Source organism: Trachypithecus francoisi, unplaced genomic scaffold (genome assembly GCF_009764315.1).
Source record: "Trachypithecus francoisi isolate TF-2019V2 unplaced genomic scaffold, Tfra_2.0 Lachesis_group7, whole genome shotgun sequence".
In the NCBI taxonomy this organism is placed as follows: domain Eukaryota; kingdom Metazoa; phylum Chordata; class Mammalia; order Primates; family Cercopithecidae; genus Trachypithecus; species Trachypithecus francoisi.
Window position 1 is genome coordinate 23,075,573 of NW_022681472.1, and position 22,293 is coordinate 23,097,865.

Sequence of the window (22,293 nt, forward strand, 5' to 3'; positions counted from 1 at the left end):
GGCTGTAGTGAGCCCAAGTAATTGACACACCTGATGTGAGTAATACAGATGTACTTAGGAAGGGGACTTCTAAGGGGCTGAGGGGAAAAATGCCTGTTGGGGGTCAGTATCCTCCTAATTCTGGAGTCGGGGCTAGACTGGAGTAGTAGAATGCCCAGAAGAAACCAGCAAAAAAGAATACCTCTGAGATAATAAATAGAATTATTCCGTATCAGAGGAATGATTGACGATTGATGTGAGGTGGCCTTTGTTTTGGATGATTGATGCGAGGTGGCCTTGAAATGTACTTTCTCAGGTAATGTCACATCATCATTGGCATATGGTTAGTTTATTGGTCAGTAGGCCTAGGGTTAAGACGGTAATAAAGTGAAATCACAGGCCAGAAGTTATGAGAGAGTTCCTGTTAGTGGTCGGGGCTGGGTTTAACTATGTGGTAGGTGTGTGTTTGGTGTTGTGTAGGTAAAGGCCTACTAGTCATGTAAAGACATAGGCCTGAATAAGGGCTACGGCAAATTCGAGGATGGTTTGTAGGATTAGAATGATGAGAGCGACTGAAGCTGTGGGAAGAATGAGTTGATAGTACTAGTGTGGCTCCTCCAATTAAACGCATTAGTAGGTGTCCAGCTGTAATGCTGGCTGTTAATCGCACAGCTAGTGCCATTGGTTGAATGAATAGGCTAATAGTTTCAATGATCACTAGCATAGGGAGAAGTGGTATAGGTGTGCCTTGTGGTAAAAAGTAAGCTAAAGAAGCTTTCGTCTTAAAGCGGAAGCCTGTAATTACTGCACCAAGCTCATAGGGAGATTGCTATTCCTAGATTTATTGATAACTGGGTAGTTGGTGTAATGAATGGGGTAGGAGCCTGAGGAGACTGGTTGAAGCAATGAAGAGAATTGGGGAGATCAGTATAAGGGATCAGGTTTGCTGTTTAACATTATGGATTATTATTATTTGTTTTAGCACAAGTTGAATTAGTCACTGTTGAATGGAAGTCAGTCGGTTACTGATAACTGGAGGTTGGAAACAGTATGGTGGGAAATAAAATGATTAATACTACTGCGGGTAGGACTAGAATTGTTGGGGTAATAAAAGAGGTGAATAGATTTTTGTTCGTTTTAATTCTCAAGGGGTTTTGTTTTTGTGTTTTGATTATTTTTGGGTTATTTTGGGTCTCTTGCAATAGAGAAGGAAGGAGGCAAACATATTAGGAGAGGGCAAAATTTGTACAGAGAGGGAAAATCACCTGAGGGCTAAAATAAATGTAATCCCTAATTACTACGCTGAAAGCATGGCAGAAATTCTATAGCTCTTCCATGGCTTATATAAACTACACTTTAAAAATAGCTATATCTGTTTTAAAAAGAGAAATGCTCAATGAAAAGGCAACTCTAAATGCCTTGTAATAGCAAACTGTTCTCGAACAAAATGACAGCACTTTGCTGAGTCAGAATGTGGTGTTTCTTACATTTTGCTTTCATTTGGGCCCAGCCCCAAAGTGTGATTTATTTATCAAGATCACGAGTGATGGAGACTAGAAGCCAGGTTTACATTAAAGATTGATGTGGGGCCAGGGATGGTGGCTCATGCGTGTAATCCCAGCACTCACTTGAGCCCAGGGGTTTGAGACCAGCCAGGCCAATATGGTGAAACCCTGTTTCTATTAAAAATACAAAAATAAGCTGGGCATGGTGGTGCATGCCTGTAATACCAGAAACTCAAGAGGCTGAGGTAGGAGGATCACCAGAGCCCAGGAGGCAGAGGTTGCAGTGAGCCAAGATTGTGCCATTGAACTCCAGCATGAGTGACAGAGCAAGACTCTGTCTTAAAAAAAAGAAAATTGATGTTGAGATGCCATAAAGAAAAGAAAGAAAACCTTCAGGTGGTAGCTAAGAATGTTGTAGTTTTATAATATTAGGCTATTTCAAGATTTCTATAAATCAATTTATTTCTTAAAAAGGATTTGATCAAAACTACCTTGATAAAGAGTTCCTCTTCAAAAGAACTTTGTGCAAATGAAGTAATACACTGGCTAATGAACAATATACTTTGTGGAAGAATCTTCAAAGGTTTATTGGCTATGGGATGGAGAAGGAAATATAGACAGACATTTAATATCAGAGCAAAATCTTTGTTTACAGGAAATCAGATTTTATGAACCTCTGAAAGCAGCTGGCTAGATGATCAGGGTTGCTCTTTACTGGGGGACAGGTAAGACCATTTCTAAACCTCAAATATGTCTAATTTTGTGAGCTCCTTCAGAAGTTATAGGGGCCTTATCATCATTTTTATGTGGTGTATGGTAAGGAGATACTGATATAGAATTGTCAAGTTTTATAAACATCCTTGCTATAAATAATCATGTTGAATCAAGTTTACATCTTAAGGTATTATTATAAAGTGAAAAACTATGTAACCACACCTAGGTCAAGAAGCAAAATATCACTAGAAAGCTTCCCTATGCCCTTCCCCCTAGGCATCCTCTCCTTGTCATCCCTAAAGAAGATCATTCTCCTGATTTTTATAGCAATTGCTTTGTTGTGTGTCTATTCTGTGTAGTGTTGATTGCTAAGTGCTTTCTAAATGTTATCATCTACCCTTTGATGCTTTTTCTCAACATTCTTTAATTTTTGGGAATTGATCTTTTATGTTCTATTTTTTTTCTCCATTGGTTTGGAAGTTATAGCTTCTCCTGAGGAACACCTTTTAACATTTCCTTTAGTGAGTGTCTGTTATTGATAAACTCTCCCAGTTTTGTCTAAACATATCTTTATTTCACTGTCTTCTTGAAAGATATTGTTTACTGGGTATATATACTTAAAGTTGGCATTTATTATTGTACCTATTCTTATTTTTTTGCAATTAAAACTACCATTCCACAGACTTCTGGTGTCCATTGCTTCTGCTGAGAAATTAGCTATTAATCTGTTTGTTTTAGTGAATGAAAACAGATTACATTCCCCATTTCATTCCTATTGTTCCCTTCCGTCTTTAAACATTTTCTGTCATTGCCTCTCTGTAGTTTCACTATATTTGGGTATTAATTTACTTTTTTACCCTACTTTGAAATTTCAGGTTGCAGACGTGAAACCCAATTATCTCATAATGTAGGCTGTATTTCACAAAATCAAGGGTATTCTCTTATATAACCATAGCACAATCACAAAAATCAGAATAAAGGCTATTCAATAGTACACTCTAAATCTATAGACCATATTCAGATTCAGATTTTGCAAGTTATACCACTAATGTTCTTTTTCTGGTACAGGATTCAACTCAGAATCACAGTTTTATTCAGTGGACATCTGTCTTTGGTCTCCTTTAATTTAAAACAGTGCCTTAGTCTTTGTGTTTCATGACCTTAACATTGTGGAAGCATACAGGTCAAATATTTAAAAAAAATTGGGTTTATCTCATATTTTCCTCATGATTAGATGCTGATTAAGCATTTTTGGCAGGAATATTACAAAGTGATATGTCCTTCTCAGTGCATCATTTCAGGAGGCACATGATATTGACTTATCCTATTATTGGTGATGTTAACCTTGATCACTTGGTTTACGCGGTATTGCCTTTGTAATCAATAAATATATTGTGGTAGCATAATTTGTGACTATGCATTACTTCTTCACATACTTTTTCTTTTTTCCTTCCCTTCTGAAACTCCAATTATGTCTTTTTATTGTATCCTCTGTGTGCTTTTTTTTTTTTTTTTTTTTTGAGACAGAGTCTGTTGCCCAGACTGGAGTGCAGTGGCAAAATCTTGGCTCACTGCAACCTCCGCCTCCCAGGTTCAAGCAATTCTCCTGCCTCAGCCTCCTGAGTAGCTGGGACTACAAGCACATACCACCAAACCCAGCTAATTTTTGTATTTTTGGAGATGGGGTTTCACCATGTTGACCAGGAGAGTCTTGATCTCTTGACCTCGTGATCTACCCGCCTCGGCCTCCCAAAGTGCTGGGATTACAGGCATGAGCCTGAGTATAATCAACTATTGTTTCAATGGCAGCTGTCTCCTGATCTGTTGGCCTCACCATACCTGAAAAAAAATAAAACCTATTAAAAGAAGTATGAGCCCATGCTGATTTGGTAAGAATTTGAAAGCTCTAAAACTATCCCATTTGAAGTAAAGAGTGTTTAAAGGTTTATGTTATTTTATTCTATAGCATTTAGCAATAGATGCCATCGCCATAAGGAACAAACTGCAATCTGAAGAATGCCATGATGATACTTTGGAGGTTCTCACAGTGGCAAAATGTTCAGCTAGAGGGAAGTGCCTCTGCAAAAATCTGCCAGAGGAAAATAATAATTCATAGTCATTACTAAATACAGTAGTATGTCTAGTATAAATACAGTAGTATGTCTAGTGCATGAGCCACAGCGCCTGTCCCCTCTGTGTCTTTTGTCTTGCATTTTTAATTTTCAGTTTTATTTATGCTTCTTTCTGGGTATTTTCTTCTGCCCTTCATTTCACCATTTCTTTCTTCAGCTATGTCTAATATGCTGTTAAACCTATATACTGAGTTCTTAATTTCAGTTATTGTGTTTTTCAGTTCTATATTTTCTACTTTTGTTTTAATTCTGCAATATCACTTTGTATAGTTTTTGGTTATGAAAACTATTCTTGCTGCCATTCTTTTTATCTCCAGTAGCTTAGTAAGCTTAAATGCTGTACAATGTCTTTAACTCTACTCTCTGGAACCAGGCAGATTTTTGTTCCTTTGTTCATGTTATCTTATTGCCTTATATATTTGGCTCTCTTTATGTGTGGACATCGCATTTCAAAAGTTATTTGTAGAAATAATTTGTGACCTATAATGGTGGTATCTTTCAGAGAAGACTTTTGTTTTCTGGGGCCACTAGCTATCTGAAATCACCTTAAACTAATTTTAGAATGTGAGATTTTTCTGGACCATTGAGATGTTTCAAAGCAGGGATACTTATTTTTGGTCCACCCTTACTTCTAGAATGCAATCTTTTAGCATCCCAACCCAAAGCCTAGGCTGACTTACCAGAGTCTCCACCCTGGCAATCCCTGTGAGGCTGACAAAATGGCCACTTAACATTTTAGCTGTCATTTTTAGGTCAGCAAACACCTCCAGAGCAAAAGTAGCTACAAACTTTGGGTTTATCTCTCTGGATCTTTATCTTTTGGACTTTCACCCAGTAATTCTCATCACCTTGTTTGCTTTTTGATGTTTTAAAGAAAATATTTTTAATGCAGATTTAGTTGTCTTGAATGCGAGTTTTGGTTCAAAACACCTGGTCTGCATTACTTAAGTATTTTCTTTGTTAAATAGTTCATTATGGATCATAACATTAAAGTTTATGTATTGTAAAATGAGTTTTAAATTCAGCTTTCGGTAACATGGAAAAACAAAATTTTTACTTTTCCTATTTAGCAAGTAATAACCGCTACTTAATTTAAGGGCAACAAAATTTACTGACATATGTTTTAAAATAACATTGTATTGAGTTTGATTTGGGGACCAAACGCATGTTAAAATGTAGATGAAAATTCGTCTTCCTGTTATGGCATCAAAAATAGACACAGACTTCTTTCATGTTTAGATGTTTGGGATTCTTGAATTTTGCACTTAAAAAAGCAACATATTTACTTTCTTAAAAATAACTTTTGTTTCGGCCCGGCGCAGTGGCTCCCGCCTGTAATCCCAGCACTTTGGGAGGCCGAGGCAGGCAGATCACGAGGTCAGGAGATGGAGACCATCCTGGCTAACATGGTGAAAGCCCGTCTCTACTAAAAATACAAAAAAATCAGCCGGGCATGGTAGCGGGAGCCTGTAGTCCCAGCTACTCGGGAGGCTAAGGCAGGAGAATGGTGTGAACCCGGGAGGCGGAGCTTGCAGTGAGCCGAGTTCGCGCCACTGCACCCCAGCCTGGGCAACAGAGTGAGGCTCAGTTTCAAAAAAAAAAAACAACAAAAAAAACCCAAAAAACCTTTTGTTTCTAAACAAATACATTTTTCTCTAGATAATGAGCTAAGTGAGGTTTCAGACTCCTACATTTAACATATCATGTATATAACCATATTACCAATAAAGAAAAAGTAGAAGATATTGTGATAATTCTTTTAACTGTTTTTTTTTTTTAAAATACTAGGCCCATCTAAAAATATTATATAGTATTTAAAAACCAGATTTGAGCAATTTATAAATCTGGTAAAAAATTTCTTCAAAAGAATTTGCTGAATTATCATTATAATACTCAATATTAACATGGTATTTTAACATCAGTGTACTTTAAGCTATTTGGTTTAAGGATTCATTATGGAACGAATGACATGATGTCAAAATGTAATTTTTTCAATCACGCATACATAAATAATTGTATGCTAAAGCACTGAGAGTAGCTGATAACTGCCACAATGATCAAACAGCCATAGCAAAGAGCTAGTAGTGCTCGCCTAAAACTGACTACGTTAGTGCATTTATATCTTTATATAAACTCGATGCTTTTACCATGCTTCTGTAAACTTGATGCTTCCACTTCCACCTTGCATGCACATGGCGGACGTGTTCTGTGTTCTGGACAATCACATAAAAAGCCTGAATCATTTTAGCCTTGCTTCCTGCCTCCCTGGTTGCCCAACTCCCCTCTGGAAGAATCCTCTTCCCTGGGGTTGCCGGCCAAATACAAACCCGCCACACCAGAGTCTTGGTGATTCCCCATGTGCTTCCCCTTATGGCCTAATAGATACTCCCTCTCTTGAGGTCCCTGAGAATAATCAACTATTGTTTCAATGGCAGCTGTCTCCTGATCTGTTGGCCTTACCATACCTGAATAATAATAGAATCGATTAAAACAAGTATGAGCCCATGCTGATTTGGCAAGAATTTGAAAGCTCTAAAACTGTCCCATTTGAAGTAAAGAGTGTTTAAAGGTTTATGTTATTTTCTTTTATAGCATTTAGCAATAGATGCCATTGCCATGAGGAACAAACTGCAATCTGAAGAATGCCATGATGATACTTTGGAGGTTCTGACAGTGGAGAAATGCTCAGCTAGAGGGAAGTGCCTCTGCAAAAATCTGCCAGAGGAAAATAATAATTCATAGTCATTACTAAATACAGTAGTATGTCTAGTATAAAATATTTCTTAATCTTAGGTTTAACAAAGGGACTGACTTCAGAAAGATGGTAGAAACTAGATTTCTTCTGACACCACATTTTGGTAACAACAGTTATCAAACCCTGGCTAACTGAAATGAATTAGTAATGGCCCAAGGCAATACTTTTAAGGACACTTAAGAGCATCAAAGAACCATTTTCCTGGAGGACATTATATTAAGTGAAATAAACCAGGCACAAAAAGACAAATACTGCATGCTGTCACTTATATGTGGAATTTAAAAAAGTTGAATTCATAAAGCAGAGAGTAGAATGGTAGTTACTAGGGCCTGGGGGTGGGTAGATGGAGAGATGTTGGTCAAAAGATACAAAATTCAGTTAGGAGAAATAAGTTCAAAAGGTCTACTGTACAGTGTGATGATTATAGTTAATAGCATATTGTATTCCTGAAAATCACTGAGAGAGTAGATGTTAAGTGTTCTCACTACAAAAAATAAGTATGCAAGGTAACACGTATGTTAATTAGCTTGAATGAGCCATTTCTCAAAACATCGTGTTGTATATGATTTCTATATAATTTTTTGTCAATTAAAAATAATTTTTAAAGGCCGGGCATGGTGGCTCAAGCCTGTAGTCCCAGCACTTTGGGACGCTGAAGCCGAGGCAGGCAGATCACAAGGTCAGGAGATCGTGATCCTGAGACCATCGTGGCTAACGTGGTGAAACCCCATCTCTACTAAAAATACAAAAAAATTAGCTGGACGTGGTGGCGGGTGCCTGTAGTCCCAGCTATTTGGGGGGCTGAGCCAGGAGAATGGTTTGAACCTGGGAGGCAGAGCTTGCAGTGACCTGAGATCGTGCCACTACACTCCAGCCTGGGCGACAGAGCGAGACTCCTTCTCAAAAAAAAAAAAATAAAAGAAAAAAAATTTTTTTTTTTTTTTTGAGACGGAATCTCGCTCTGTCACCCAAGCTGGAGTGCACTGGCCAGATCTCAGCTCACTGCAAGCTCCGCCTCCCGGGTTCACGCCATTCTCCTGCCTCAGCCTCCCGAGTAGCTGGGACTACAGGCGCCCTCCACCTCGCCCGGCTAGTTTTTTGTATTTTTTAGTAGAGACGAGGTTTCACCATGTTAGCCAGGATGGTCTCGATCTCCTGACCTTGTGATCCGCCCGCCTCGGCCTCCCAAAGTGCTGGGATTACAGGCTTGAGCCACCGCGCCCAGCCAAGAAAAAAATTTTTTTAAAAAAGAACCATTTTCTCTTAGTAGCCAAGTCAAATAGTATCAATTGGTGTCTTGTGTTAAAAGGGTACAAGTGAGAAGCAGTGTTTATACCACATGAATGTCTACTGATACCAATTTAGATGCGTTTTTAATCGTTCCAGTTGAATATAACAAAAAATGTTTTCTCAATGAACCTCATTTTGTAAGAACAAAGGTTCACAAGAGAAGGTGATGAATACTTTTTCATAAATGCAGAAGCTAAGATTGCAATATTAATCAAATATTTTATATAACTGAATAAGGCCTAATACTTCAGAACTTTGTGAAAACACTACTCTATGGAGAGCAGCAAAGCTCTGGGCATACGTGTACATGCATGTATATAATAAAATCTTGAGCATTTCCTGTAATTGCTGAAAATGGAAAGAACTATTATAAGACATCTGTGACATAATTTATAGTTAGGTACAAATCCTCATTTGTAATATCAGATGTCTTGATTACGCTTTTATAAATGCTACATAAATAATGTGTAGTAGAATAGCTGTGCTGGCATATGCAACATACATTTAAACATCTCATAAAAGCTACTTTCTCACTTGGCAGAACTCTCCGGCTCAACCCGTAATATCACAAACATCAACCCACACATCCTTTTGAAATCCTTAACCCTGCTATAGATATATACTTTAAAAAAACAACATAGAAAATAATTATTTTCAAACTTTCTTGATAGCAACCAAATCTCAGTCTAAGAAGCTCCAGTATTGTTCAGGTTCTTTGACAGCACTGGAAACATTCAGTATCAAGTATTTACTGAAACCACCTATCAGCTGGCTGAGGTTTAGAAATGTGCCACACAGAATCGTTTTGGCAAAGCTATGGTCATCGCTAACGGGAAATGATCCATACTTTTAAGCACTTTTAAATTAAGGTTAGTAATATTCTAAAAATTGTGGGGTTTTTGAAGATAATGCACAAATTATTTTAAACTTGTAGATCTGTGAAAATATAAATCATTTGATACATCACATATCCTTTTCAAGAACTGGAAAACTCATTATTCAGTGTATTTTGTCTCTGAGTTAAATAGCTTGATTGTACCATATGTTGGCAAGGGAGTAGCGAAATAGGAATTTTCATACATTTCTGGTGGGAGTGTGAACTGACAAAACTTCTATGGAGGGCAATTTGAAATATATCTATAAAAGAAAGTACATATCCTCTTTGGCCAAAAAATTCTATTTCTGAGAACTTATTTTATTTGTACATATGTGAAACAACTTTCTATCAGGTTCTTCCTTGCAACAATGTTTATAACAGCGTAAGATTTGAAATCTAATACCAGTAGAAGACTGGTTAAGGAAATTTGGTATATCTATGGCAACAGAAGAACATGCAGTTGTAAAAAGGAAGAAGCTTTTTAGATTCTGTTATGAATTATCATAGACATGTTAAGTGAAGAAAGCAAGTAGTAAAACTGTGTGTATAGTTTGTTACAATTTATGGAAAAAAGGAGAAGAGAAATATATCTAAAGATATACATTAATACATAGGGATATATAAGTATAATAACATATTAATGTATTATGTATATACCTACATATTTATGCAGAGATACATATTTGTGTCTATCTGTTATCTTCTTGGATTTGTGTAGAATACCTCTGTAAGAAGCTAGTAACACTGCTTGCCTCTACAAAAGGAATTGGGTGACTGGAGAAGACGAATAGGAGGGGGTTTTAATAATTGTATATCCTTTGAACATCTTGAATTGTGAACATCAATACATTGTTACCTATTCAAAAATAAATATGCCCAACTTTTTGTAAGTCCATTTGAATCCTACCTATGTCAGAACACAAAGGAGTTACTCATTGGAGGAGTAACTGATGTGCTGAGAGTGAAGCACCCTAAATGTTTACTTCCCTTGAAATAGAAACAAAAGCTGATATCTACTAAAAGGCTTCCTTCTTGTCCCTCATCTCATCAAGTCCTGCATGAAGGCATGATTTATGACAGTTCACTGCCAGATCTTAGAGAAATATAAATAAAACCAAAATTGGAACCCAACTGCTGAACTTGGAGAGTTGGAATGAGGTCAGGTTAGCGCCTCGACCGGATGTCAGGAAATTATAGCTTCATTTCCGCTGCAAGAGTAGAAGTGACTCATGTTCCCCAGCAGAAACTGAGACAAAGCCCATCATAAATACCACATGTCATTTCTGAACCTGCTTGGGAGCTGTGAGAATTAAATGAGCTAACATTTTATAAATAATTTGGAACCCCTTGATAGAAAAGTGTTACATAAGTAGAGTTTTATAATTCTGTGCTTTCTCTATCTTCCTTAAAAAAGAAAAAAAAGAAGAAGAAGAAAAAAAAAGAGCCCAAAAGCCAATGGTTCCATTATAAGCAAGAAGCTAAGTGTGACAAAAATGATTTTTGTGTGACCATACTGAAAAGAAGTAAGTTCTTATTTTTGAGGTTCAATCTGACCTATTACTTTAAGAAAATGCTTTTGGTTCCAAGGGTCATTTTGTTTTTATGGATAATGCTTCTATATGGCACAAGAATTATATTCTTGAAATGTTTTCAAATTAAGTACAGGAGGTTACTTTCAGCTTTCAGTAACATACATGTACTCTTTACCTCCCAAGTGGAGATGGATGCAGGGTTTGTCACAAACTGTTTCAATTTTAACAATGTTTTTTTTTTAAACAAAACTCTTTGAGTGAAACATTTAGAAATGTATTTAACTTCTCATTAAATTACAAACACATTTATTCTTTAAAGAGATCTGTACTTTATTTTATTTATTTTTTTTTTTTTTGAGACGGAGTCTCGCTCTGTCGCCCAGGCTGGAGTGCAGTGGCCGGATCTCAGCTCACTGCAAGCTCCGCCTCCCGGGTTTACGCCATTCTCTCGCCTCAGCCTCCCGAGTAGCTGGGACTACAGGCGCCCGCCATCTCGCCCGGCTAATTTTTTGTATATTTTAGTAGAGACGGGGTTTCACCGTGTTAGCCAGGATGGTCTCGATCTCCTGACCTCGTGATCCGCCCGTCTCGGCCTCCCAAAGTGCTGGGATTACAGGCTTGAGCCACCGCGCCCGGCCAGTACTTTATTATACTTCTTTCAGGATTATGATTTTCTAAGTGGAATGAAGAATGTTATTAAATGGAAGAAAGGATCTATACATTTAAAATGGCTACTAAGTGAAACTCATAGTCCCTAAAGCATGTCCATAGATTTTTGTTGAAAAAAGTTTAACATAGATAACTGTGGATTCTTTGAACAGTATTGGAAACCCTCAGATCTATAATCAGTATTTACTAAGTATTCCTTTATGATCACCTGGGGTTGTGGTAGTATATATTTGGTAAGATAGTCTGAAAAAAGTACCCAGACAAATTAGATTTTTCCCTTCTACCTTCCTTTTGAGAGTAGCCAAAACACTGAATCACTCAGTGCTAGGTTATTTCTAAAACTTCTCTTTGCTAATCTCAGATCAAACTGAAACTGCAGTTCTGCAGTAGTTTGGTTTTGCTTTACTTTTGCCTCCAGTCTTTTTCATATGGTGTTATTAACATTTTTTGTCCTTCTGATTAAAAAGCTTACATCTTTTAAAAAAAGTTTCCTTTGTATATTAGGCATGAAAGGCAGAATTTGTATGTGGAAAGGGTGTGTGAACAGTAATTTGATTGGAAAAGGTGAAACGATGTTCAGAAAATGTCAATTGTCAATTTCAAAATATGTCAGCTGGTGATGGAGGTTGTGTGGGGTTAAGGTAAATAGAGCTACAACTTATTAACCTTGGGTTATCCTAATCAAATTGGTTTGTTGTTCCTCAAAACACTGGAGTGAACGAGAACATGTGTTTCAGTAAGGCAACCAGAATCTGAGAACAGATTGTGTGAGAGAATAACAAAGATCTTCAAGGACTCGAAAAAATAGAAGGAACACATCTGGTTGTAGCAGTTAGCAAAAGCTTTCTGATGAGCTAGTGTCCGAGACTGGCCCTTCTGCCTGGTAAAGGAAGGAAGGGGTGGTTATTCCCAAAGATGTGGCAATAACAGCTCACCCTTGCCTCCTTCAGAGCTTTGCTCAAATGCCACCTTTCCAATGTTGTCTTCCCTGACTATTCATTCCATTTAAAATCACATTCTAGGTCCCTCACCTTTTCCCCTGCTTTACTTTTCTCTACAACTATGACCAACTGATATACTATATTTTTTACTTATTTTTTGTTAATCTCCCTCCACTACAATATGAAGTTTCTTAAGGACAGGGATTGTTCGCTGTGTTTCCTGCTGTATCCCTCAGCATCTAGAACAGGCAAAGAATCCCTTAACAAACATTTGTGGAATTTGTTTCTACATATGTACATACAAGGCTCAGAGACTGGGAAACATAGGACATATTTGGAGATTAGAGAAAAATCTGTAGAGAGGTTCTATCAACTTTGCGTTTTTTTTTTTTTTTAATTTTTACTTTTTATTTATTTATTTTTGAGATTGAGTTTCACTCTTTTTGCCCAGACTGGAGTGCAATGGTGCGGTCTCGGCTCACTGCAGCCTCCACCTCCTGGGTTCAAGCGCTTCTCCTGCCTCAGCCTCCCAAATAGCTTGGGATTACAGGCACCTGCCACTACGCCTAATTTTTTTTGTATTTTTAGTAGAGACAGGGTTTCACCATGTTGGCTGGGCTGCTCTCGAACTCCTGACCTCAGGTGATCCACCCTCCTTGGCCTCCAAAAGTGTTGGGATTACAGCCGTGAGCCACCACGCCCAGGTGCGTTTTTTGCTCTCTCTTTTCTTTTTTTTGCTCCGGATGACCTCATAAACCTCTCTAAGCTCCTTGTCTGAAGGTCCAGTTTCTACTCATGGTTGTGTCCTCACAATGCCATGTGTGATTCATCCAATGCCCAACATAGAGTATTCCATTTAGATCTGTTTGTGGAATGAGTATGCTTGTTAAGTTCTCAGTCTGCGTTAGCTTTTCTAAAATATAAACTACAGTCATCCCTTGGTATCGAAGGGGGATTGGTTCCAGGATCCGCATGGATACCAAAATTTGCAGATGCTCAAGTTCCTGATATAAAATGGACTAGTATTTGCATACAACCTACACACATTCTCCTGTATACCTTAAAACATCTCTAGATTCCTTATAATGCCTAATACACATGTTCTCCTGTATACCTTAAAACATCTCTAGAGTCCTTATAATGCCTAATACAATGTAAATGCTGTATAGCTGTTATATTTTAAAAATTTGTATTTTTGTATTATGGTATTGCTTTTTTTTTTTTGCATGTTTTCCATCCATGGTTGTTTGAATATGTGAATATGGAACCCATGGATGTGGGGACCTACTGATCTGTGATAGTCAGTGAATCCACAAGGTTTATGGCTAGAAGTCCCACAAAAAGGGTCAGTTTTAGAGATACTGGTTCTATTAAAGTAACACCAGCTATGGCAACAGATAGACCAGAATGTATATCAGCTCAAACTAAATAGTTTTCCCTCATTTCTGAGGTCAATATTCCTTGCTGGTGGATGATTTTGCACCATGTGGTGATTTGAAGACCAGGCCCTGTTCAGTTTACAGATCCACTATACCCTAAGGCTTTGTCATAGTCATGCACAGCCAGTAGATAGGAAGGAGGGTTACAAAGCCTTGGACTATAGGGGGCACTCATCAATTCTGCTTCCTCTCCACTGGCTGTCTCTTATACACAGCGTCACTCCTACCTGTAAAAAGCCTATGGGATATGGGTCCAGAAGAATTCAATTTTTGATGACTAGTCACTATGCTCTTTTACTCACTATATATCTGCTTGAGGGGACCACCCAAAGGCTCTTCAGAAGCTGTTTTCTCCAATAAGTCCAGGTATGGCTCTTTATGCTCTAAGGCAAACAAACGAACAAGCAGATTACCTGCCCCCTGCACCCTCCCTTTTACCATTTATGGTGCTCAGCAGAGACAGGATATCCACAATAACATCTCCCTTTCAGAACAGGAGGAACGCAGAGGTGTGCGATCACAGACTCAGGTCATGATGACACCTGTCTCTGTGGGCATGGCAAAGACTCCCTGCTTTGGCAGTGGAGAAAGGTTCTTAGTTGGACCCAGCATCTGCTCTCTGGTATCTCTGGAACTAACTGTCCTGTTCTCTGGTTTTCTCTAGGAGGTTCTCCTTTGCTCATTAATCTTCCTGGCCACATCTGAAGTGGATATAGGTGAGTATGCACTCCTTGGAGGCAAGCAGCTTTTGTAGTCAACTTCTGGTTTGTTCAGATTTGAGGTCCTGATGGTTGTATAATGCTTTATCTTGCAAAATTTTATTTTATTTGTATTTTGGTCAGGTCTGTGATATTGTGGGCCACGTCTCAGAAACTATATGGGCTTCTGGTTTATTTTCTCCTAGGAAGTTTCATTAAGTAACCACACTCTAAGTTCTTTCCTAGATGTAATTCTCAAATCTGTATTATTATTATTATTATTTTGCTTCCTGGCCCCCATGGCTTTCCCCCTCTCTTCAACTTAATGGAAACTACTTTGAGGACATCTGAAAGAGTAGGCTGGGGTGGAAAGGTAGAAAAGTAACTCCCTGATCTAAACCACTTTGCAAACCTGAGAAATCTTAATGGATCTTCTTTGCTTGAAACCATCTTTAGTCTTTTTCTGTTTGTGTTTAGGATCTAGAATCAGCCTGATTTTCCTGTCCTTTCAGACCCCAGATTCCTTTTTATTTCTGCTTGTAAACCTGTCTATTTCTTCCTGAATTCAGCTATGTCTTGTAATACCTTTCTACGAGTGAGAAGGACCAAGATATACTAACATCCCAGGTATTTCCAACTACTTTCCTTAGAGCTGTAGCATCAACAGACACTTGCCTTATCTTCCAAGTTCAACTGATAGCTTTATCAAATGTTTCGTCACTACTTCACACTGGTAATCTTTCTTTCCACATTGCGGTATCTGTGTTCCTTTGTCTACTGCCCAATTTGCTAAGCTCAGGCTATACACTATTTTCGTTTCTGTTAAGATAGCACTCTACTTCAATGTACCATTTTCTCTTCTAGTTGTAGTGATTCTCAAAAACAATATAATGACTCAAATATAAGAGACGTTTATTTCTTGGTCACATAACACACAAAGGTGGTTATTTCTTGTGAGCGGGCAGCTTTCTTCTATGGAGTGATTTGAGGATCCAGAAATTTTCCATGTCTGGCTCTTTCATCCTCTTGGGTCCTGTTTTTATTGTTATCCAGGTTGCAGAAGAGGAAGGAAGGAATGGAGGAAGAACTTTCATTCTTTAAAGTTTCTGCTGAGAAAAAGCCCACATCACTTTTGTGTACATTCTGATACAGACAGGAGGCAGGAGAGTAGGGTCTCTGGCAAGGGCTTTACCTTCAAGCCTGGACCCACAGCCCTAAATGAGAACAGGCATTGCTGTTTTCATGCCAAACTGTTGCTTTTTGGCCCACCATGCCCCTCTATCCTGTGTCCATATAAAAGCCAAGCCCCAGGCTCCATGAGCAGAAGAACAGCAGAATGACATGGCAGAGAAGAAGAGGAACATCTGAACATTGAGAGGAGTTCGGCTGGGGAGTGGTCATAGGGGAGATTGGCCACATGATGGTCAAACTCCAGGGGAAGATCATCTTCCCACTCCATCCCCTTTCCAGCTCCCTGTCCACCTTGCTGACAGCCACCTCCATCACTCAATTCAATTTCTGCATTCACCATCCTTTAAGTCTGTGTGACCTGATTCTTCCTGGATGCTGGACAAGGACCCAGGTACCAAGAGTGCAAGGTGTAAAAAGCTGTCACCCTGACTCTCCACTGAGCTGGTTAACACTTAGCTGTCCATGGATGGCAAAGCTAAAGGAGCACTGTAACACCCCTAGACACTGCCATGGGGCCGGAGCCAACAGCACTCACCCCAGCTCACCTGCACGCTCTCCTTCCTGTAAGGGGTTTGAGCACATGGTTGCTGAGTAAATGAGCCATCCCCTTTGTGAGGGGTCCCATGAAGGGGCCAAGGGAATTGTGCCATCTCAATTCCACTGGTCATGATCAGTTGTATGGCCCCACTTAACTAACTGTAGGGAAGGTTGTGAAATACAGCACCCATGTGAAAGAGAAGACAGAATTTTGTTGAGTTACTAATAGTCTGCCATACAAAGACCATTTTGGGAAGCTCTGAAAGCCCAGAGTCCTCCCGTCCCAATGAGTATGCCAGCTTGTACATGTGTCACTCTATGGTATCTGTTCACCCTAGACTCACATCGCACCGTGTCCTTTGATTCTTCCCTTCTGTGTGGCTTGTAGTCTAAACGTTTGCAAGCATCACTTTGTATTGGTCCTTGAGATAACCTTAATTTCTGCGTTTCTGAACCTTCTACTGTTTTATTAAAGTTACCTGGAATCCTGATTACAACACTGTCAAATAACTGCTTACTTAATATTCATTGATGCCACCTTCCCATTTCATGGACCTCCTGTAGAGAACATTATTCAGGATTTGATTATGAAAAAGAGGCTAAATATTACTGGTAGGAGAATTAACTTTAATGACTGTTTCTTATATTCCTGACCTGAAACTGAATTCACTTATGGTTGTGTGATATAGGCCTTATTTTTACAAGTTATTAAATAATAAATTATGCTAAGCAATATCCCAAGTCCTGTGAAAGTCAACATTGAATATACATTATTTTCCTTGACCAACCTTGTCCAAGTGGTCTCCTGATTCATATGGGCTCTTATGTTCCTGAAACAAATTAGGTAACCCTGAGAGATTTTACTATTCCAGAAACAATGTTGTGTTTTATTTATAATCTATCAATTGTTCTCCCCAGTATTTTCAAATACTTATGATAAACAATTAGATCTGTGATAGGTAGAGTCAGTCTTAGATTTGTTAAAATAGAAATACTGGCCAGGCACAGTGGCTCATGCCTGTAATCCCAGAACTTTGGGAGACCAAGGCAAGTGGATCACTTGAGGTCAGGAGTTTGAGACCAACCTGGTCAATACAGTGAAACCCTGTCTCTACTAAAAATACAAAACTTAGTTGGGCATGGTGGTGTATGCCTGTAATCCCAGCTACTCGGGAGGCTGTGACAGGAGAATCGCTTGAACCTGGGAGGTGGAGGTTGCAGTGAGCCAACACTGCACCACTGCACTCCAGCCTGGGTGACAGAGTGAGACTCTGTCTCAAAAAAACAAAACACCCCCCCCGAAAAACCCAAAAGCCATACTTAGGCCAGTCACAGTGGCTCACACGTGTAATCCCAGTGCTTCAGGAGGCTGAGGTAGGAGGACTGCTTGAGCCCAGAATTTCGAGACCAACCTGGGCAACATGGCAAGACTCTGACTCTACAAAAAACTTTTTAGAAATTTATCTGGGTATGGTGGTATGCCCCTGTAGTTCCAGCTACTCAGGAGGATCGCTTGAGCCCAGGAGTCAGAGGCTGCAATGAACTATGATTGCACCACTGCATTCCAGACTCCAGCTTGGGTGACAGACTGAGACTCTTTCTCTTTTTAAGAAAAAAAAGGAGAGAGAAAAAAAATACCATACTCATTGTTACCATTTCCCTTGCAGTCTCTCAGCACCTCCTCAATTATCCACATTATTCTATGACTTTTTAATGTTTGCTGTCAATTATCTAAATATACTAAGATGAAACATGCTTAGTTGGCTTAAACACATTATTAATCAAGGCAGAAATAAGAAAGCTAAGCAGGTTGCTGGAGGTGACAGGAGACATGGCTGACTTCCCAGGGTCATGCCATTTTCAGGTAACCTCATGAAAGGAACCATGTTTGTCTATGGCGAAGTTCCAGCTTCCCCATCCAGGCTCCCTTCCTCAGCACATGTATATTTCTAGTGTCTTTTCTAACTCTCAGCTGGCCACCAAATAATCTCACCAAAAACATTTTTTTTTTTTTTTAGCTTGATAAAGATTTCAGGTGAAACTTCTTGCTAAGTCATGTTAGAAAGGAATTCGAATTGGAAAAGTCTTCTGCAGAGTAGAAAAACAGAGTGCTTTAATTTTTTTCATCTATAAAACTGGGATGCCAATCTCTCTTTGAACTATGAGGATTACATTAAATAATATATATTTGGCATTTAGCAGAGTACTTAGCAGACAGTAGTATATAATTGTTATTATAAATACCTTTTCTTGGTAGGTAGAAGGATTTTATGTTATCCCTTAATACCTACCTTGGCCATGGCCTTTTCACTTCTCCTTTTTTTTTTGAGATGGAGTCTTGCTCTGCTGCCTGGATGGCGCAATGTTGGCTCACTGCATCCTCTGCCTCCCAGGTTCAAGTGATTCTCCTGCCTCAGCTTCTCTAGTAGCTGGGATTACAGGCACACACCACCATGCCTGGCTAATTTTTTATATTTTTAGTAGAGACAGGGTTTTGCCATGTTGGCCAGGCTGGTCTCAAACACTTGACCTCAGGTGATCTGCCTGCCTCAGCCTCCCAAAGTGCTGGGATTATAGGTGTGAGGGATTACACCACGCCTGGCCTCACCTTTTCACTTCTCTATATTCACTTTAGATGGTAGGGTGACAAGGAGAACCTTACTTTATCTTGTTAATCACCCGACGAGAACTTTACTTTATCTTGTTAATCACCATACCTCTGGGCCAGCAAGGTGTTATTCCAGGTACCAATAGACTGCCTCTCAATTCCAGATCTACCCTCTTTTTGTCTTGCCTTGTGAAACTCAAGCTAGACTCCATAAATATTTCTCCTTTGATAGCTGGTCAATGTTAGGCTTCATCAAGAGAGGACTTTGCAAGACACTGGGAAGGAAGGAAATTCTTTTCCTAGTTCTGATATTCTTTTTATCTTTCTTATGAGATGGCAACTGGTACTGTGTGAAAGGCACAGTGACACTTACTCTCTGGCAAGTTTTGCTGATACCAAAGCAAGAGGCCAGCCCTAGCCTGCTGGCAGCACAGCAGATGTCTCACTTTATGGTCCATGGATTCCAAGAAGGCCTGAATCTCACCCTTCTAATGAAGGGGAAGATGCTCCATCAAGTTCCTATTCCCTTCCTTGGACAATCTTCCTAATGCCAAAGAGCAGTAGTTCTCTGCATTTATATTTCCTGTCTTATGTCTTTTAGTAATTAGTTGCCATTTACTAGCCAATATTACTTTATACTAAAAATTTTCTGTTCAAATTATTGGTGTGGTTTCTGTCTCCTGACTGGACCTTGACTAATCTTGGTTGCACAATACAAATTCATTGACAAAATGAATGGACTGTCTAAGTATGGCCCTAGATATGGTGGCTGAAGTTTTAGGGCAGAGAGGGATATGGAAGAAGGGAAGGAGGAAAGAAAAGTATATCCTGCCATTCCATTGTTTATCCTCCCACCTGTTCTCTCCTTGTCTGAAAGCCCAAAGGTTGCTTCTTCCATATATGCTCAAAAGGCTATGTATCTGTATTATCAAAAGGCTCAGGCTGGCCCCATAAACAGAGGCATCTTCTGCCTGTGCTCCCAATATCATCCCTCTAAGGGAGTAAACAATCCTTGTGATGCAGCTTCTCAAAGATCATAATCCCTGTACTGGGTCAATGTCTTTTCCCTTATGCTCCATGCTGGAGTACCTTTTCCTTTCTTCTTTCTCAATATGATGCTGATTTGAATATGGACCCAGATCATGGTCCATATTCAAAATGTAACTGGAATGTGAAAGAGTAGAGGAAACACTGATGATCAGATAGTCTCAAAGCAAATCCAATTATCAGCAAAACGTCTAAGAGATGTATTTGTGGGACCATGGGAATTTTAATCATTCCACATTCATACAACTAGAAAAACAAAATGGTAGAAAACAGGAAACTTCTTTAATCAAGCAAAGTCTTTGTGGTTATGGCTGATGAATATGCAAAAGCTGCTCTGAATTTTTTTAGGGCACAAAGTATTGCCACATATGCATCCCTAATAGCTGTTTTTAGGTTATTAGAAAGGAATGAGTTTGCTAATCAAGTATGCCAGAGGCTTAAAGAGATACAGATATTTTTGATTATACAAAATCACAAATTGACTCCAAGCAGACACCTGAGCTCTGACTTTCAAATTCAAATGTTTCTGATAATCAGCATTGCTGTATTCATTGAGTTAGTCAACACCCAAAGGCAAAAATCTTAACATTAGGTGAGACTCTAATGGAAGATTGCAGATCTCAAAGATAGTTCTCTAAGAAGTTTATCATCAAGCTATTACAGAAATCCACTTCCTCCATAAAACTTCCTTAGTAATTGAGGAAATGGATAATTTCCCCTACCTCATACTCTTGCTTATTTCATGATACCCGCTTGCTCCATCATTTTACAATAGTTTTTATTTATACCTACCTTTTTTTTTAATCTGTTGAAAATTATGCACATGTTCCTGATGAGAATCCAAGTTAGTGTTGTTTGTATTATAATTAATAGGCAAATAGATGGATGAATGAACTACATATGCTCATTAATTCAAGCAATATTTGTTGACTGCCTACTATTGCCAGGCACCAGGGAAACAAAGATGAGTCAGACACCAGTCCTATCCAAAGAAGAATGGTAAGTCATCCTTCTCTCAGGGAGTTCTCAATCTGGTAAGGGAGACACAATATGTGGACAAATTGCTACAGTGTATATAGAGATATATATGTACATGCCAGCTGCAGGTTAGTACAAATGTGGAAATGATTGACTCTTTCTGTGGTTCCCTACTTTACAGATCAGGAAACGGAAGCACCGAGAAATTAGGTAACTTGCTGACACTCATACAACTAGTGATACGGACAGGAGACCTGGAAATACTGGGTAGAAGAGAGCAGTTCCTAGGCAAAGGCCCCACCCTCAAGCCTGTATACCCATGGCCCTAAATGAGATCAGGCATTCCTGTTTTTGTGCCCAAAAAGTTGCCTTTTGGCCTGCAATGCCCCCTATCCTGCACCCATATAAACCCTGAACACCAGGCTTCAGAAACAGACCAGCAGACAGATGGCAGAACGATGCGGCAGAGAGAGAGAGAGAGAGAGAGAGAGAAGAGGAGGAACATCTGAACTCCAAAAGGAGTTTGGCTGTGGGGTGGTCGGAGAGGAGTCGGGCCTAGTCCCGCTCCCTATCCATCCCACTGAAAGCCACCTCCACCACTCAATAAAACCTTGCATTCATCCTTCAAGTCCGTGTGTGACCCGATTTTTCTGGGATGCTGGGCAAGAGCTCGAGATACAGAAAGCTGTCACACTGGCCCTCTGCCCTTGCAAAAAGACAGAGGGACCATTGAGCTGCAGATGGCAAAGCTGAAAGAGCTTTGTAACTCCTAGACACTACCACAGGCCAGAGCCCAAAGCACTCACCCCAGCCTCTGCACTTGCCTATCTGCATGCTCCCCATCCCACATGGGGTTTGAGCAGTGGGGCGATTGAACAGGTGAGACATACCTGTTGCAACTTCTGCGAGGGGGATCAGGGAACTCTCTCATTTCATCGGTACATGGAAGAGTCTGGATATGAACCCAAGAAGTATTGTCACCAGGATGGCCCCTACTGACAGTGGGAAAACTGTTTTTATTTTTTAAGTCTGTTTATAGGCACAGCTGTTTAAAGAAACCAGATGGTCTGGATGCCACAAGTAGCTCCCTTGAGACCCCCTGCTGAATAACCAAGGAAGTTCAGACCCACATGAAACCGGTGTAGACCAGAGCAGGTGACCTCCAGCTACCTTTAAGTCTCCAGTTACCTTTAAGATATGTTAATGAACATACCATTATAATACTACAAAACTTTCCCCTAAGAGAAAATTGTCCCCATTTTGTCTACATGCAATGTGTGTAGAAACATGTTCATGTACTGTGCCTGTTTGCAACTCCATCCAGTGCATGCCTACATACTTCCCCAGGCTTGCACCCAACTCTCTAAAACTCTCATGCCTCCAGGAAGATGGTGCCTTTGG

The 22,293-nt window shown here is 39.4% G+C and overlaps 1 protein-coding gene across 1 annotated transcript in view; it reads right to left on the reverse strand.

Moving 5' to 3' along the window:
• CPA6 (carboxypeptidase A6) overlaps window positions 1–22,293 on the reverse strand; it is a 329,319-nt gene that overhangs the window by 177,314 nt on the left and 129,712 nt on the right. The window lies entirely within an intron of this gene.